Here is a 13,581-nt window from a genome sequence, read left to right as displayed (position 1 = left end):
TGAACACTAGTAAAAATAAAATAAAATAAGATTAAGAATAAAAAGGAAGGATATACCATGGTGGGTTGTCTCCCACCTAGCACTTTTAGTTATAGTCCTTAAGTTGGACATTCGGTGAGCCCCTTGTTATGGTGGCTTGTGCTTGAACTCATCCAGGAATCCCCACCAATGTTTGTAATTCCAATGGCCTCCGGGATCCCAAACTAGGCGCAAAGAGCCTTCAAGCAAGATTAAGCAAGTGACAAGGCCCCAAGAGTGTTGATTGCTAGACTGAATTCCGGGGTCCCAAACCTTGCTTTTGCACCCGTCTTCTTGTTGACCATCTTTGTTCCAACCGGGTGGTAAGCAATCCGAATTCTCACTGAGGCATCCAAACAGCTTCCTAGACCCATACAATTTAGTATTCTTCCAACCATGATAATTCAGCCGTGAGCTTCCTACCACAATGAACCTAGGATTGTGTTGCCAACCACTGACCATCTCCCTCTTACTCTTATAGCCACAAAGAGCTCTAAGTTGCCCATCCGTCTCAAGCAAAGCATATTCAAGTAGGCTAATTAAGCTTAGAGATGAGAGATTTACCCACTTGAATGAATAGATGGATGGTGATGGCTTTTGGGGAGAGGTCTCCAACAACCTTAGCAAGGTGATCTCCAGCTCCATTCCCTTGGGCTCTTCTTTGACAACTTCCACCTCTTTGCAAGCTTCTTCAATATCAACCTCTTCCTCTTGGTAGCTTTCTTCCAATTCGATCTCTTCTTCATTGTTCACCAAGGGCATGGGAGGTTGTGCTTCTTCTTCTTTAATCTCCATGTCAAGTCCAATGGAAGAGTATTCAAATGTAGATAAGAATTCATCAATGATTGAATCCATCTCTTGATCTTCCCCTTCAAAGTCTTCAACCATGATATGCCTTGGAGGTTGTACACCCTCCTCAACATCAAATTCAAACTCCTTAGAAGGGAGCTCTATGACTGGGCTTTCCTATGGACGTTTCGCATCTCCTAAGTCTTTGACCAATTCTTCTTCTTCGATAATTCCGGCTTCCTCCACTTGTTCCAATACAAAGTCATGCTCCTTACTGTCTACCGGAGTTTCTAGTGTCTCCTTCATGCTACGTTCTTTACTAGATTCTCCACAGGAAGCCATGGGGGTTTCTTGAGTGTCCGAATGTCGGGAAGCTAATTGATTTATTGCTTGCTCCAGTTGATGAAGGGTTGCATGAAATTGATCCACTGTTTCCTTGAGACGATCCTGTGATTCTTGTTTTGCTCGGATTGCATGATTAGGATCATATGGCTCTTGGGTCGATGGACATGGACATGGTGCATATGGAAGTGGTAGTTCTTGGAAGTAATTGGATTGGAATTGGGGTGGTTCTATATATGGTTCATACGGTTCATAGGGTAGTTGGTATGGTGGATATGGGTTAGGGTCATATGGAGGTGAATGGTGTAAAGGGGCTTGTGAGTATGGTGGTTCAAAGGTATGTTGGGGAGGTGGTTCATAAGCATATGGTGGGGCTTGTTGGTAACTACAAGGGAGTCCACCATATTCATCATCTTGGTACGCTCCTTGGAATGGCTCTTGACCATAGTAATTTGGTGGAGGTGGTTTGTCACGAAAGGGTCCACCATAACTATTGTCTTGGTATGCATCACAGAATGGTTGTTGGTTATAGCGCATTGGAGGGGGTTGTTGCCAAGAGGGTTGATCAAATCCTTGTGGCTCCTCCCATCTTTGATTCTTCCAACCTTGATGCTTGTTCTCATTATAGCTTCCATTCCTTACAACAACATTGGAACCAAACTTAAAGTCAGAGGGGTAAGAATTCATAGTAGCTAATAAAAAAAATTAAAAACAAAAACAAATAAACAAGCAAAAGCAAATATTTACAATAACCAATAATAAGGCACAAGTTTGCAACTCCCCGGCAATGGCGCCATTTTTGACGAACGGACTTTCTGTCGGTAAAGAATTTCACAAATAAATCCTCGTTGAAAGTATAGTTTCTAAACCAACAAAGAATCCTTTCGTACAAAAATTTGGTTGTCACAAGTAACAAACCCATAATAAAATTGATAACCGAAGTAATTAAACCTCGGGTCGTCTCTCAAGGAATTGCAGGGAAGTATGATTTATTATTGGTTATGGAAGATTATCTTTTTGGGGTTTTTGAATAATGAACAGGAAAAGTAAATTGCAAGAATTAAAGTAATAACTAATAAAGCTCTTTGCAAGGTATGAGAACTGGAAATCCTATCCTAGTTATCCTTATCAATTGTGATGAGAATTGTTCATTACTCCCACTTAGTTAACCCTTACTAAATAAAGAAAAGTCAAGTGGACTAATCAATTTGATTCCTCAAGTCCTAGTCAACTCCTAAGGAAAGACTAGCTTTAGAGGGATCCAAATCAACCAGCAAATTCCAATTATCAATCAACAAAGGAATTTGATAACTCAAGTGTCACCAATTACTTAACCAAAGCCAAAAGGGGAGAAATCTAAATATTGAAAGCATCAATCACATAAATTGAAGAAAGCAACCATAAATCTGAAATACCTCAAATTGTATTAAATAAAGAAATCAAATCTAACATGGAGTTCATAAACCAAATTGGGAAAATAAACAAACTAAAGTAATAGAATAAATAAAAATAGAAGAGAAACTAAATTAAAGGAACATTGAACCTGGAATGGAGAAGAAGTAAACCTAACCTAAGAGAAATCCTAAATCCTAAAACCTAGAGAGAGGAGAGAGTCTCTCTCTAGAAACTACATCTAAAATCTAAAATTGTGAATTATTGAGTTGTGTGTTGATGAATGAATAGATTTCCCCACTTTATAGCCTCTAATCTATATTTTCTGGGCCAAAAATTGGGTCAGAAACAGCCCAGAAATCGCTGGGGGCGAATTCAAATACGTGCAGGTCGCTGGAATTTCTGCAGAACCACGCGTGCGCATAGATTCACGCGTGCGCGTCACTTATCTTCAAGGAAACTATGGCAAATTATATATCATTTCGAAGCCCCAAATGTCAGCTTTATAACTCAACTGGAACCGCCTCATTTGGACCTATATAGCTCAAGTTATGGTCGATTGAGTGCGAAGAGGTCAGGCTGGACAGCTTAGCAATTCCTTCAACTTCTTGTATTCCTTCCACTTTTGCATGCTTCCTTTCTATCCTCTAAGCCATTCCTGCCCTATAGATCCTGAAGTCACTTAACACACATATCACGGCATCGAATGGTATAAAGGGGAATTAATTTTTGGTAATTTAAAGGCTTGGGAAGCAAGTTTCCAATTATAGAACAAAATTAGGAAGGAAAATATAAACCATGCAATTTATATGAATAAGTGAGTAAAGAGTTGATAAAAACTACTCAAATTAGTACAAGATAAACTATAAAATAGTGGTTTATCACATACCTCACCTCTTATCATAATCAATTGATAAAGGAATTGACAGTTTATTAGGAAAAGAGAAACTGAATTACCAAGAGATTGGGGTTCGGTTATATATGATTTGCCATAAATACATCTTTGCATGATCATAGTAGAGAGTGAAAAGCATTCTTCCTAAAGTCTTAATATCTCTAAAACCTTAACTTTTTTAATCATATTACCTTCTAAATCGTTTACAACTTGCTTTTGTTTAATTCATTTTTTATGCTACATACCTCTGAAACCCTAGTTTTTTATTGTTCTAACTAGAATAACTAGTTAACCATTGCTTGCTTAGTCCATTAATCCTTGTGGAAATGATAATCCACTCCCATGGTATTACTTGAGACAACTTGATGCACTTGTCAATAGTTTGGAATTAATCCATCAGTGCCAGGTATTCTCTAAATTGCAGGAAAGCTTTTTCACACTCCTCTGTCCATATGAAAAATACCATAAGTTTGGAAAGCACACTCGTCGCTCTTTAATTTGGAGGGTGTATCCTACCCTAGAACTCATGTAAGTTAGGGTTTTCGGTGAAAACGGAGCTAAATATATTTTTCTCGTGTACTCCTCACCCCGATTAAGGCCCCTTCCTTAAGATGGAGAAGAGAGGTAATGCTTTCAGTGCTGAGCCTGTGAGGAACCTGGATAGCGTGATGAGTCTCATTTAGATATTGCACTTCCTTGATAGAGGTCAGACTTCAATGTTCTAAAAACTAGACCGGCCATTAAACCACTCTAGTCACTAGTTTTCTGGTTCATCGGTCTACCGGTCTAGTCGTAGTACTGTTTTAAATAAACTATAGTACTGTTCTTAATTGCCTCAACAAACTGAAGAATCTCATACTCAACTTTTACCACTGAATTAGCTTTCACTACTATAACATAAAAAGCAGAGGCATACTTTCCAGAACCATCAAACATAACCAGTAGGGCTTATAGATGAAATCAAGAAATAATAAGACTAAAAAGTTCTAATCGCATGTAAACAAGCAGAACGGCTTAAGGATAAAATTTTTAGAACAATTCAATGATCTAAATGAAATATAAATCAATAATTCATTGAATTTAGATGATAAACATAACAACAACTTAAGTGAAAATTCAATGAATTTAGATTCATATTCAATCCGTTATAAATTCATATTTTTTCTTCTATCAATCATAGTCTACACACAATTTCTTCTGTATCAGCCTAAAATGTATTAAGGAAATACGATTTATGATACAAACAATATGTCCAATTACCTTCACTTAATCTTCTTTTGCCCATGGACCAAAGAAATTTTGAAAAATTAATCAGATATTTATGAATCAACGCAACAGCTACAACAAAATATATATTTAAGAAAATTATTTTTTTAAAAAAAATAAATAAAAATCACACTATAAAGAAAAGTATGTTTTATCATACATTTCAAGGCTTAAACAGAGATAGAGAATTTAGGTTAAATAAACACAGATGTATTATTATCGGCAAATGCTTCTTGACTGATACTATCATCTATAACTGAAATCAATAAATCATCAAGACAATTACAATATAAGCACAATTAAATCACAAAACAGTAAAACACAACACAGCAAAGCCAACAGCACATCAATAATCATAATCAATAATCAAAAGACATTAAAAAATCAATTATCAGATACAAGACTTTCAATAATCAATAATCAGCAAAATAATCATTCAACAAGAAACTAAGAACATACAAAACAACAACACACCAGAACCAGAACAACACAGTAGAACCAGAGCTCATTCAATAAAAAACCACAAAATAGAAACAACAACACAGCAAAACTAGTGCTCATCAGTAATCAAATAATAATTGAACATAACATAAATAAAAAACGCAGAAAAAGTGAGCAATGAACTGACCTTCGAAGTCTGGGGATCTAGGCAGAGTGCGTTGTCACGACGGACAATGCCACCTATACGACGGTGAGGCAGATGAAGACAATGGATGGGCCGAGTTCACGAAAGGAGAGAGCAGGGGTTGTGGAGACTTCAAGAACAAGACAAAAAGAGAAAGGGCTAAGTGCGACGGACAGAGAAAATGGCTCGACGGACAGATGATGGCAGTGGCTCGAGGCACAAATGGACGATGATTGAGGTTAGGGTTTTTAACTTTATCTTTCTGGAGAGTGGAGAAGGAGAGAGAAGGGGCTCAGTAGAGTAGAAACGACATTATTTTTGGAGAATTGGCCGGTTTTCGGTTCAACCCGATCACATCTGGTTTTGGTGGCAACAATTTTACCATGTAGACTGAACCGTCTTAGCTATCAGTCCATAGTTAAATTGGTTCGACTGGTTGGTCCGGTTTGATTTTTAGAACCATGCTTTTCATATTGATGATCCTAAAGACTTTTCGGGGTTTGCCTTTATTCCTTGTTGAGTCATCATGAAGGCTAGGAACTTCCTAGCTTATACAACAAAGGTGCACTTAGTGGGATTTAACCTTATCTCATGCTTCCTTACTATAGAGAACACTTCTGAGAGGTCAGATGTTAATGAGAAAGCCTTTTTTTTCTTTACCAGCATGTCATCCACATAGACTTTCATAAGGTTCCCTAGGAGAGGTCAAAAAACCTTATTCATTAGACATAGATAAGTTATCCTTTAGTGTGATGAAGGATGTTTTTTCCTCGTCCAGGCCATACATCGAGTTTTGATTGTATCTCGACTAAGCATCCATGAAAGTCAAGAATTCATACCTAAATACTGAGTCAACTGATTTAAGAAAATTTTTGTCTCGGTATAGAATTTCACACAAAATGAATTCTTGTTGCAAGTATAGTTCTACACCAACAAACAATCCTCCCAATCAAAAATATTGGTTCTCACAAGTGCAAACCCCAATGAAAATTAACCGAAGTATTTATACTCCGGGTCGTCTCACAAGGAGTTGTAATGAAGTACTCAATTATTGGCTATGAAGAACAAAAGGGGGGGTTTGATTTTTGTATTTTTGCAAGAAAGTAAATGACAAGAAAAGTAAAGAGAGCAATTAAAGAGAAGCAATTAATAAAGAGAGACATTCATGGCAAGGTTGAGATCATAGGCTTTCTATCCTAGTCATTAATCATAACAACACTTAACAAGAATTTATCTTATTTCGTCATCCCCAGTGTTGGAAGAAGGTATAAGTTATCTTCCATTAGAGAAAGTCAAACAAGACTAGTTAATCTCAAATCAAAAGTCCTAATCAACTCACTAATTGAATTAGCAAGAGATTAGAGTCATTGAAAATGATATTAACTAACAACTCTAGATCACCAATCTAAATTGGGTATTAATGACTTAAGATTGCCCAATTACTCTTCCCAAGCTAAGAATGCTCAAAGTCTACTCTAAAGCCCAACCAAACATTTTGTTAAACACTTGGTGGGTTGATGAGCGGATAATTTATACGCTTTTTGGCATTGTTTTTAGTATGTTTTTAGTAGAATCTAGTTACTTTTAGGGATGTTTTTAATAGATTTTATGTTAAATTCACATTTCTGGACTTTACTATGAGTTTGTGTATTTTCTGTGATTTCAGGTATTTTCTGGCTGAAATTGAGGGATCTGAGCAAAAATCAGATTCAGAGGTTGAAGAAGGACTGCTGATGCTGTTGGATTCTGACCTCCCTGCCCTCAAAGTGAATTTTCTGGAGCTACAGAACTCAAAATGGCGCGCTTCCAATTGTGTTGGAAAGTAGACATCTAGGGCTTTCCAGCAATATATAATAGTCCATACATTGGCCAAGAATAGACGATGTAAACTGGCGTTCAATGCCAGCTTTTTACCCAAATCTGGCGTCCAGTGCCAGAAATGGATCAAAAACCAGAGTTGAACGCCAGAAATGGATCCAAACCTGGCGTTCAACTCCACAAATGGCCTCTGCACGTGAAAAGTTAAAGCTCAGCCCAAGTACACACCAAGTGGGCCCCGGAAGTAGATTTATGCATCAGTTACTTATTTCTGTAAACCCTAGTGACTAGTTTATTATAAATAGGACCTTTCACTATTGTATTAGACATCTTTGATCAGTTGTATGCTATCTTAGATCACGTTTGAGGGCTGGCCTCTCGGCCATGCCTGGACTTTCACTTATGTATTTTTAACGGTAGAGTTTCTACACTCCATAGATTAAGGTGTGGAGCTCTGCTGTTCCTCAAAGATTAATGCAAAGTACTACTGTTTTCTATTCAATTCATCTTGTTTCGCTTCTAAGATATTCATTCGTACTTCAATCTGAATGTGATGAACGTGACAATCATCATCATTCCCTATGAACGCGTGCCTGACAACCACTTCCGTTCTACCTTAGACTGAATGAGTATCTCTTAGATCTCCTAACCAGAATCTTCGTGGTGTAAGCTAGAATGATGGCGGCATTCAAGAGAATCCGGAAGGTCTAAACCTTGTCTGTGGTATTCCGAGTAGGATTCAATGAATGAATGACTATGACGAGCTCCAAACTCGCGATTGCAGGGCGTTAGTGACAGACGCAAAAGGATAGTAAATCCTATTCCACCATGATCGAGAACCGACAGATGAATAGTCGTGCCGTGACAGGGTGCGTTGACCATTTTCACTGAGAGGATAAGATGAAGCCATTGACAAGGGTGATGCCTCCAGACGATTAGCCGTGCCGTGACAGGGCATTGGATCATTTTCCCGAGAGATGACCGAAAGTAGCCATTGACAATGGTGATGTATCACATAAAGCCAGCCATGGAAAGGAGTAAGACTGACTGGATGAAGACAGCAGGAAAGCAGAGGTTCAGAGGAACGAAAGCATCTCCATTCGCTTATCTGAAATTCTCACCAATGAATTACATAAGTATTTCTATCCCTATTTTATTATATTATTTTCGAAAACTCCATAACCATTTGATATCCGCCTGACTGAGATTTACAAGGTGACCATAGCTTGCTTCATACCGACAATCTCCGTGGGATTCGACCCTTACTCACGTAAGGTATTACTTGGACGACCCAGTGCACTTGCTGGTTAGTTGTGCGAAGTTGTGAACCATGGTATTGGCATCATGTTTTTGGCGCCATTACCAGGGAAAGAAAGAGCGATGAATTTTACATAATCAAAGTGTAATCATAATTTCTGCACACCAAGTTTTTGGCGCCGTTGCCGGGGATTGTTCGAGTTTGGACAACTGACGGTTCATCTTATTGCTCAGATTAGGTAAATTTTCTTTTTGTTTTCTTTTCAAAAATTTTTCAAAACTCTTTCAAAATTTTCTCCTTTGTTTTCGAAAAAAAAATATTTAAAATAAAAATGTTTTCAAAAATAAATTATTCTATGGCTTCAAAACCTTCAAGAATGAATTCTAAAGTTTCATGGTAACTTGTTGAATCCTATCTGGCTGAAAAGCCATACCCAAACTCCTTTGGGATTGGTCTTCAACTAATCACCTCAATGGATGTAAATCCATTCTAAAGCTTGAATGGCTATTAAGCCATGTCTGACCCTTTGATTGGAGCTTTGGACTGAAGAGCACAAGATTCCTGGAATTCATATTAAAGATTTTGAAATCCTTATTTTTGTTTTTTCAAATAATTTTCAAAAAAAATTTAGAAAATCATAAAAATCAAAAATATTTTGTGTTTCTTGTTTGAGTCTTGAGTCATGTTATAAGTTTGGTGTCAATTGCATGTGCATCTTGCATTTTTCGAAAATTCTCATGCATTCATAGTGTTCTTCATGATCTTCAAGTTGTTCTTGGTAAGTCTTCTTGTTTGATCTTTGCATTTGCATGTTTTGTGTCTTTTCTTGATTTTCATATGCATTCTTGAATTCTTAGTGTCTAAGCATTAAAGAATTCTAAGTTTGGTGTCTTGCATGTTTTCCTTGCATTAAAAATTTTTCAAAAATATGTTATTGGTGTTCATCTTGACATTCAAAGTGTTCTTGGTGTTCATCTTGACATTCATAGCATTCTTGCATGCATTCATTATTTTAATCTAAAAATTTCATGCATTGCATCATTTTTCTTGTTTTTCTCTCTCATCATTAAAAAATTCAAAAATCAAAAAATATCTTTCCCTTTTTCTCTCATCAAATTAGAAAATTTGGATTGACTTTTTCAAAAATTTTTAAAATCAAGTTGTTTCTTGTGAGTCAAATCAAATCTTCAATTTGAAAATCTTATCTTTTTCAAAATCTTTTTCAAAAATAAAATCTTTTTCAAATTTCTTAGTTATTTTTGAAAATTCCAAAAATATTTTTCAAAAATCTTTTTCTTATTTTTATATCAAATTTTCGAAAATAACATAATCAATTAATGTTTTGATTCAAAAATTTCAAGTTTGTTACTTACTTGTTAAGAAAGGTTCAAACTTTGAGTTCTAGAATCATATCTTGTGATTTCTTATGAATCAAGTCATTAATTGTAATTTTTAAAATCAAATCTTTTTCAAAACTAATTTCAATCATATCTTTTCAAAAAAATATCTTCTTATCTTATCTTTTTCAAAAAGTTGATTTTCAAAATATCTTTTCTAACTTCCTATCTTCTTATCTTCTCAAAATTGATTTTCAAAATTTGTTTCAACTAACTAACTAACTTTTTGTTTGTTTCTTATCTTTTTCAAAACTACCTAACTAACTCTCTCTCTCTAATTTTCGAAAATATATACCCCCTTTTTCAAAATTTCTTTTTTTTTATTAATTATTTTAATCTTTGATTTAAAAATTTTCGAAAATTACTAACCTTTTTCAAAAACTATTTTCAAAAATCACTAACTCTTTTTCAAAAATTATTTTCGAAATTTTCCCTCTCTCATCTCCTTCTATTTGTTTATTCATCTACTAACATCTCTCCCTCACTCAAAAAAAAAAAAGAGGATCTCTATTATTATTATTTTTCTGTGCCCTCTTCTTTGTCATATGAGTAGGAGCAAGGACAAGAATATTCTTGTTGAAGCAGATCCAGAACCTGAAAGGACTCTGAAGAGGAAACTAAGAGAAGCTGAATTGCAACATACCAGCAAGCACCTGTCAGAAATTATCAAACAGGAAAAGAAGATGGCAGTTGAAAATAATAATAATGTAAGGAGAATGCTTGGTGACTTTACTGCACCTAATTCCAATTTACATGGAAGAAGCATCTCCATTCCTGCCATTGGAGCAAACAACTTTGAGCTGAAACCTCAATTAGTTTCTCTGATGCAGCAGAACTGCAAGTTTCATGGACTTCCATCTAAAGATCATTTTCAGTTCTTAACTGAATTCTTGCAGATCTGTGATACTGTTAAGACTAATGGAGTAGATCCTGAAGTCTACAGGCTCATGCTTTTCCCATTTGCTGCAAGAGATAAAGCTAGAATATGGTTGGACTCTCAACCTAAAGATAGCCTGAACTCTTGGGATAAGCTGGTCACGGCTTTCTTAGCCAAGTTCTTTCCTCCTCAAAAGCTGAGCAAGCTTAGAGTGGATGTTCAAACCTTCAAACAAAAAGATGGTGAATCCCTCTATGAAGCTTGGGAAAGATACAAACAGTTGACCAAAAAGTGTCCTTCTGACATGCTTTCAGAATGGACCATCCTGGATATATTCTATGATGGTTTATCTGAATTAGCTAAGATGTCATTGGATACTTCTGCAGATGGATCCATTCACCTAAAGAAAACGCCTGCAGAAGCTCAAGAACTCATTGACATGGTTGCTAATAACCAGTTTATGTACACTTCTGAAAGGAATCCTGTGAGTAATGGGACGCCTATGAAGAAGGGAGTTCTTGAAGTTGATACTCTGAATGCCATATTGGCTCAGAACAAAATATTGACTCAGCAAGTCAATATGATTTCTCAGAGTCTGAATGAAATGCAAGCCGCATCCAACAGTACTCAAGAAGCTTCTTATGCAGAAGAAGCTTATGATCCTGAGAACCCTGCAATAGCAGAGGTGAATTACTTAGGTGAACCTTATGGAAACACCTATAATCCATCATAGAGAAATCATCCAAATTTCTCATGGAAGGATCAAAAGCCTCAACAAGGCTTTAATAATGGTGGAAGAAACAGGTTTCGCAATAGCAAGCCTTTTCCATCATCCACTCAGCAACAGACAGAGAATTCTGAGCAGAATCCATCTAGCTTAGCAAACTTAGTCTCTGATCTATCCAAGGCCACTGTAAGTTTCATGAATGAAACAAGGTCTTCCATTAGAAATTTGGAAGCACAAGTGGGCCAGCTGAGTAAAAGGATCACTGAAATCCCTCCTAGTACTCTCCCAAGCAATACAAAAGAGAATCCAAAAAGAGAGTGAAAGGCCATTGACATAAGCAAAATGGCCGAACCCAATGAGGGAGAGCAGGACGTGAATCCCAAGGAGGAAGACCTCCTGGGACGTCCAATGACCAATAAGGAGCTTCCCTCTGAAGAACCAAAGGACTTTGAGGCTCATCTAGAGACCATAGAGATTCCACTGAACCTCCTTATGCCCTTCATGAGCTCTGATGAGTACTCCTCTTCTGAAGAGAATGAGGATGTTACTGAAGAGAAAACTGCCAAGTTTCTTGGTGCAATCATGAAGCTAAATGCCAAATTATTTGGCATTGATACTTGGGAAGTTGAACCTCCCTTGTTCATCAATGAACTAAGTGATCTGGATCAACTGACATTGCCTCAGAAGAGACAGGATCCTGGAAAGTTCATAATACCTTGTACCATAGGCACCATGCTCTTTAAGGCTCTGTGTGACCTTAGTTCAGGAATAAACCTCATGCCCCTCTCTGTAATAGAGAAACTGGGAATCTATGGGGTGCAAGCTGCTAAAATCTCATTAGAGATGGCAGACAATTCAAGAAAACAGGCATATGGACAAGTAGAGGACGTGTTAGTAAAGGTTGAAGGCCTTTACATCCCTGCTGATTTCATAGTCCTGGATACTGGAAAGGAAGAAGATGAATCTATCATCCTAGGAAGACCTTTCCTGGCCACAGCAAAAGCTGTGATTGATGTTGACAGAGGTGAACTAGTCCTTCAATGGAATGAGGACTCCCTTGTATTTAAAACTCAAGGATCTCCCTCTGCAACCATGGAGAGGAAGCATGAAAAGCTTCTCTCAAAGCAGAGTCAACCCAAGCCCCCACAGTCAAACTCTAAGTTTGGTGTTGGGAGGCCACAACCAAACTCTAAGTTTGGTGTTGAACTCCCATATCCAAACTCTAAGTTTGGTGTTGGAGAGTCTTAACAATGCTCTAAACATCTGTGAGGCTCCATGAGAGCCCACTGTCAAGCTATTGACATTAAATAAGCGCTTGTTGGGAGGCAACCCAATGTTTATTTATCTAACTCTATTATTCTTGTTTTTCATGTCTTTATAGGTTCATGATCATGTGGAGTCAGAAAATAAACAAAAAAAATATCAAAAACAGAATCAAAAACAGCAGAAGAAAAATCACACCCTGGAGGAGCATCTGTCTGGTGTTCAAACGCCAGAACAGAGCATGGTTCTGGCGCTGAACGCCCAAAATGGGCAGCATCCTGGCGCTGAACGCCCAGAACAAGCATGGTTCTGGCGTTCAACGCCAGAAATGGCAGCAAATGGGCGTTGAACGCCCAAAATGGGCACCAACCTGGCGCTGAACGCCCAGAGTTGTGTGCAAGGGCATTTTACATGCCTAATGGGTGCAGGGATGTAAATCCTTGACACCTCCGGATCTGTGGACACCACAGGATCACCTCAAGATCTGTGGACACCACAGGATCATCTCAGGATCTGTGAATCCCACAGGATCCCCACCCACCTCACCCTCTCTCTCTCTCCATTCATGACCATCCCTTCTGTTTTCCATTCACCACTCACATCCATACACACATCCCTCCATCTCCTCCATATCTTCTTCTTCTTCTATTCTTTCTTCTTTTGCTCGAGGGCGAGCAACATTCTAAGTTTGGTGTGGTAAAAGCATAAGCTTTTTGTTTTTCCATTACCATTGATGGCACCTAAACCTCTAAAAGAGGGGAAGGGAAGACAAAGGCTTCCACCTCCGAGTCATGGGAGATGGAAAGATTCATCTCAAGGGTCTATAGCTCAGTGGTAGAACATGTGGCTGCAAATCAAGAGATCCCTGAGATACCTCAGGGGATGTACTTCCCTCCACATAAATATTAGGAGCA

General features: G+C 37.6%; 1 non-coding gene across 1 annotated transcript; it reads right to left on the bottom strand.

Annotated features, from left to right (window-relative positions):
• Window positions 1–10,879: 10,879 nt before the first annotated feature.
• Window positions 10,880–10,987, bottom strand: LOC112738630 (small nucleolar RNA R71). The gene has a single exon (XR_003169579.1). It is a non-coding gene; the product is annotated as a small nucleolar RNA R71 (small nucleolar RNA).
• Window positions 10,988–13,581: the final 2,594 nt, after the last annotated feature.

The sequence above is a fragment of the Arachis hypogaea genome, chromosome 13 (assembly GCF_003086295.3).
Source record: "Arachis hypogaea cultivar Tifrunner chromosome 13, arahy.Tifrunner.gnm2.J5K5, whole genome shotgun sequence".
Classification (NCBI taxonomy): Eukaryota; Viridiplantae; Streptophyta; class Magnoliopsida; order Fabales; family Fabaceae; genus Arachis; species Arachis hypogaea.
This window is presented reverse-complemented; position numbering and strand designations above follow the sequence as displayed.